Source organism: Plecotus auritus (assembly GCF_963455305.1).
Source record: "Plecotus auritus genome assembly, chromosome: 12".
Classification (NCBI taxonomy): domain Eukaryota; kingdom Metazoa; phylum Chordata; class Mammalia; order Chiroptera; family Vespertilionidae; genus Plecotus; species Plecotus auritus.
The window spans coordinates 20,824,195-20,830,194 of NC_137778.1; positions in this window are offsets into that span (position 1 = coordinate 20,824,195).

The window sequence follows — 6,000 nt, forward strand, 5'->3', positions numbered from 1 at the left end:
TAACTATGTATGGTGTCATATGGGTACTAGATTTATCAGGGTGATCATTTATAGATTACATAAATGTTTAATCACTATGTTATACACCTAAAACTAATATAATATTGGCGTCAAATGTACTTGAAAAATAAAAATAATATTTAAAAAAACAGGAATAACAATTCCTATATCTCAAAGAGGTGTTAGAGATACCAAGTTTCTGGCACATGCCTTCATCTATGCCTCTCTTGGTGGTTCTAAACCTTGGAGGGTTTGGCCCAGCCCATTTCTGATTCAGGATATCTAAGATGATGCTAATGCTGCTGGTCCAGGAACCACCTTTTGGGACAGAATGTTCCCCTAAAGGACCCCACCATGTGAGTGAATATCTATTCTATGTACCTCCCACGAGTCTTGTGACCCTAGAGAAGGGCTGTGGGGTCAGAGCTCCTGTACCCCAAAACTAGTCTTGTGACCCTAGAGAAGGGCTGTGGGATCAGAGCTCCAGGCTCTAAGTGCAGGAAGCAGGATAAAGCAATGGGAAGGTGAAGGACAGGGACAGGCACATAGTCTTCTCCCTCAGCTGTCACCCAAGACATCTCAGGGGCTACACGTTGAGTGATTCACACCTGCGAGTTTGAAAAGCCATGACTCACTGGATTCAGTAGGTGGGCTGCATTGACTCAACCCTCAGGGAGGGTGACAGGGAGGGGAGCAGGTCTGCAAAGTCACAGCCAACAGCCAGCAGAATGGACTGAGGTCTCCTGGGCACCTGATAAGCCAGGCCCAGGGTTGGAGAGAAGAGGGAGAGGGCAGCAGAGCCGGAGGAAGGCAGGGACCCAGAGGGTGCAGAAGCATGGGAAGTGAAGCCTTCTTCCCAGATGTGGAGGGCGAGAGGGAGCCTGTGGCATCGCCTACCCATTTCAGATAAGCTAGCCTCTTCTCTGGGTTAAGAAGACCTTGAAAAGCCAGAAAAGCAATCTGGAGCTTCCTTGGGAAATCTACTCCCTCAGAATTGTCCACCCCTCTCCATCCCGCTCTGCCCTGGTGATGCCCAAGGAACCTTTTCCACTCTCCCCAAGACATCATGGATAAAAATCATCAGGAAAGCCCAATGGTGGTAGAGTGGAAGGAACAAAGGTGAGTCACAGACATCATCCTATTTTCTTTCTTCCTTGCATTTTTTTTTACAGTTTACATTCAGAATTATTTTGTATGGGTTTCAAGTGTACAGTATAGTGGTTAGACAATCATATCCTTTACAAAAAAGCATATGATACTGTCAGTTCCCACCCGGCACCATACATAGTGATCACAGTATAGCTGACTAGACTCCTTATTCTGTACTTCACATCCCCATAACTATTTTGTAACTACCAATCTTAAACCCTTCCCCTCTCCCACGCAGTCCTCCACCCCACCCCAACCCTCTGGCAAGCATCAGTCTGTTCCCTGTACCTACGGGTCTGTTTCTGTTTTGCTTGTTCGTTTATACTGTTCTTTAGATTCCACATATAAGTGAGATCATATGGTACTTCTCTCTGACTGATTTATTTCACTTAGCATAATACCCTCTACGTCCATCCGTGCTGTTGCAGATAGTAAGATTTTGTTCTTTTTTTTATGGCTGAGTAATATTTCACTTTATTACCACAGCTTTTTATCCATTCATCTATTGATAGGCATTTGGGTTTATTTTATTTCTTAAAAATCCTTCTAAACTCCCAATTATATATACATAATTTTTAACCCACATTTACTACCATGCCAGGTACTGAGATTGCAACTATTAATTAATCAAAATGCTTACCCCTCGAGAAATTTTGCCTAATGAGATATAATATATGGGGCACTTATTTTAAAGTTCACAAAACACTTCCGTGTACAATTGCACTTATTCCTCACAATGGCCACGGAGAGTTGGTTATGTGGATCCTATTTCATTTTTGCCATTCTGATCAGCTGAGATAGTACCTCCTCAGAAGCCTTGCCTGGCATACCCAGTCAGTGCCACGTCACCCTAGATTAATTTTCTGAGTGACAGTTATCACTCTGATTTTTTTTCTACAGATGTACTTGTCCATTTATTGTCTCTCTTCCTGCAATTCACTATGAAAGTAGGAAACATGTCTGCTTTATTCACTGCTGTATTCCCAGGACCCAAATCGTGCCTGGCCCAGAACAGGCACGCAGGATACATCTGCAGAAGGAGGGAGGGAGGGGGGACAGCGGGACACAGGGAGAGGCTGCGATTCTGCCACTAAGTGGCAGAGCTGAGGCTTACAGCTAGGGCTTTCCCCCAGCCCAGTTCTTTCCCCTACACCCAACCTGGGGGCCACTCTGAGCCAGCACCCAGGTTCTGGCGTTGGCTGGCTAATTCCCAGGACTCTCAGCTCACTAACCCAGAGCCTGAGATCCAACAACAAGAGGAGCAGGTATGTGTTCACCTGTCATTACAAATCCCCTCCCTAGAGAAGGCATGAAAATCTGCTTGTATGTAGGATCGTCACACGCAAGAAAACCTCAACCAAGGACCAAATAAGTCAAGAGAGATTAAATTTACCTTTTTTTAAGAGGAAGAAATATAAAGTATTCTTTTAAAATTAAGAACAAAGAATAAAATTCCTATTCAGTAAATAAAACAAAAAAATTGGGATTTTTGTTTTGTTTTGTTTTGTTTTTTAGATAAAATCATAGAATGGCATTGCTCTATAGGAGGGCTTCAAGCGACCAGCGGGCCAAGGCACCTTCTCTGAAAGATGGGTCCTGGGCCTGAGGATCAATAGTGTAGCGGAGGCCCAGGGCGTTAACTGACTTGCCCGTGGTCTGTGGCCAGTAAAGACTAGAGCAAGACTAGGTCCGTGATGCCATTGGTAAAAGAAATGAAGACTTCTTCAAAGCACTGTACTTAGAAATAGAAACCATTTATTTGAGAGTGAGAACCATGTCATTGTCATCTTTATTTTCCCATTCCTCCTAGCAAAAGGCTGTGTACACATCTGTTCATGAGAAAGCGGGGATGCTCCAAAATATACATACGAGGCATAAACACAGACTCCTCTGCAGTACAGGAAACAAAGAGAGCTACTTCAACCTCAAGTTGCATTTTTGCAACTATAATGACATTTCCATCGTTAAAAGGCGTGCCCATCAGTGTGGCTCTAGATTTTGCTACCCAGGTTAGAAATCCCCAGGTTATAAACCCAGGTTATAAAAAGCCCCAGGGTGCTGCCCCGCCCCAGGCTGCAGGGTCTGGCCTGTACCCAAGACAGCATCGCACCTTCCTGCTGGTGCTCCCAGCTCTGCGCCCTCCCCAACACCCAGGCAGCAGCTGCTGCTGCCAACACTAACCCTATTCGGGATCTGGAGTCTTCTCTCTTAGCTCCAATCCCAGACTTGCATTTATAGGGGGAAATTTTTTTTCCCAACTGTGTACTTTATAAAATGTACTTTTATAAAGGCTCGGTGATTCCAGAAGAATACCATATTCTGTCCTTGAATCTCACTTATTGCAAGGGCCCGAAGTCCACACACGTGCAGCGGACACCAGCACCCCTCAGAATCCTCGTGTCTGAGATGAGGGTTACACCCCTAACACAAGTTTTCCAGGTCACGGTGAAAGGGCACCACACATCTTTGCTTCTGCCAGGAAGGTACTTAATTTACCCCCAGTCAACTCTGTACTGTAACAAATGGGTTTTGTAATGGGATTTTTCATTCCAAACAGCTTTATAGTTTGTCACAGGTATACTTTGTCCAATGGCCTACGTCCATGCTCCCCAACACACTCTAAGTACCACCAGGACACACGTTCTTCCCCTCCACGAGCGCTGTAGCTGGGCCTATTACAGATGTTGGTTAGCAGAGTGCTGTTTCCTGCTCTTCCCAATTCTCCATCACTTATTCGGGATGCAAGGTGATTATCAACTTATTGGGGATGCAAGGTAACACGGGGCAGACAGGAGAAAAGGCTCTCCCCTGGCCAGATAAACAGCCCCACTTCTCCAGGCCGGAACTGTGCTGAGGCCTGCCCACGGGAGACCTGGAGCAGTCACTGCTCCTCCCCAGGATGGGTCTTGCAGGCCCCCTCCATCTATCGCCTATCCATCAGCCCCACTGAGAGAGGGGGGCAGCTCTGCCTAGGATTTGCAGAGTGCAAAGCCCCCCGGAACTGTGGCTTCTTAGATTGTTGGAACTGGGCGATACCTGCAGAGCATCTGCCCAATCTTCATTTCCAGGCAAGATGAGACCCAGCGAGGTCAGTGACTTGCCCAGGGTCACATGGCTACTTCATGGGGCTGAGTCAGGGCTAGAAGTCAAGTCTCCCAGGCCAATGCTCTTTTCTCTATTCCGCCCCCAGTTGTTAATACCTTCTTTTCCCCAATGTTGTTCTTGGCCTGGCTGACGATGGTGCTACACACGGTAAATAGGAATGATGAATAGATGGAAACAATGTCTAGAGTTACCCATTTAAGGCTCTATTTTTGCCTTCATGACAGAGAGAGGCTTTGAGGAATCTAACCAAGGTACTGTCAGCTGGGTGTGGTCAGGTCCCCTTGATCATCTATAGAAGTATTTCTGGGCAAACCAAGGGGTGGGGAGGCTCTCTCCAAACCTAGACCCTGGTCGGTCTCTGAGAAAACTGGAGTCACTCAGCTGTGATCCTTACAGATACAGGCTTCAGTGACTAAGGTACACACCAGATGGTGACACGGGCTCTGCCTTTCCTGAGACAATCCCACAACCCAGGCAATCGAGTACAGTGGAGTGGAGAGACCCCTCCAGTGATGGTGCAGGCAGCAGGGCAGGGAGGAGGGACACAAGCTTCAGACACCAAGAAAGGACAACATTGACAGAAAGGACGGGGGCAGCATGAAGCAAGGTCCAGGCAAGATGGCCAAGTGGACTGCCCAACCCACCTGACTCTGGAATCATCCATCACCCCAGGACCCCAAACAGGTGGGACTAAATCTGTGAGCCAAACACTGACCACATCAACCTCAGCACAAAGAGGCCCTATTGCAGGGAGGGTCAGCCAGCCTTGGGTTTGAATTCCAGCTTTGCTCCTACTGTTTGGGTGCACTTGAGCAAGTTACTTAACGTTTCTGAGCTTCAGTTTCCTTACCTATAAAATGAAGATACCTACTTATTAGGGTTGGATAGGATTGATTATGGTAAAGTCTAGAAACAGGTTGGCATACTGGCTGGAAAACAATAAGCACTCAATAAGCTGTAGCTAAACCTTCTGAAGTCCTGCAGGGACTTGGCTGTCTGGCAGATCCATGGGCTCCCAGGAGGATGGAGCTGTGACTGACACATCCTCTCAGAATCCTCATCACTCCCTCTCACAAGCCAGGAAGTAAAAGCTGGGCATTTCCCTGCCACCGGATGCTTCTTCAACAAGATACTCCCCACCCCCAGCCTCGGGAGAGCCCAGGAGATGTGACAACAGTGATCCAACAGCTCTACCGTGTGACTTGAGGGTCACTGTACATCATGCAGCCACCAACACAACACTCACAATTCCTGGCAGACGGATGGTCTCCTGGGAGCCCCAGACTCATAAATACCACAAAGAAGCAGTCAGCGAGCTAGAAAGAGCTCCATGTAAATAACCCTCTATGTGTCATCCCTGTAGTCAGAGCATGAAGTTCCATCCTGGGGATGGGATTTTTGTCAAAGGAAAGAGGTTCGCATTCAGAACTGGGTTCTCAGAGGGAACTGAAATAAAGTCCATCTGAGATCTGAGTCAGGAAGAACCATCCAGGAAGGAAGATGCAAAATACAAATGATGTGAAAGCATCAGATGCTGCCTCTCGAGCGGTCCCTACCGCTCACCATGTAGTCGCTCTTGGTTTAATCATCTGTCCCTCTCCGTCTGGACAGTCTCTATTGTCCACATGTAATTATTACTAATGTTTCTGTCCACTCTCAGCAGCGTCCTGGCTTGGACAATAAATTACATGATTACCCAAACTCCAAAGTGGTGAGAACATCTTAGCTGGCCAGAGACGGAGTATG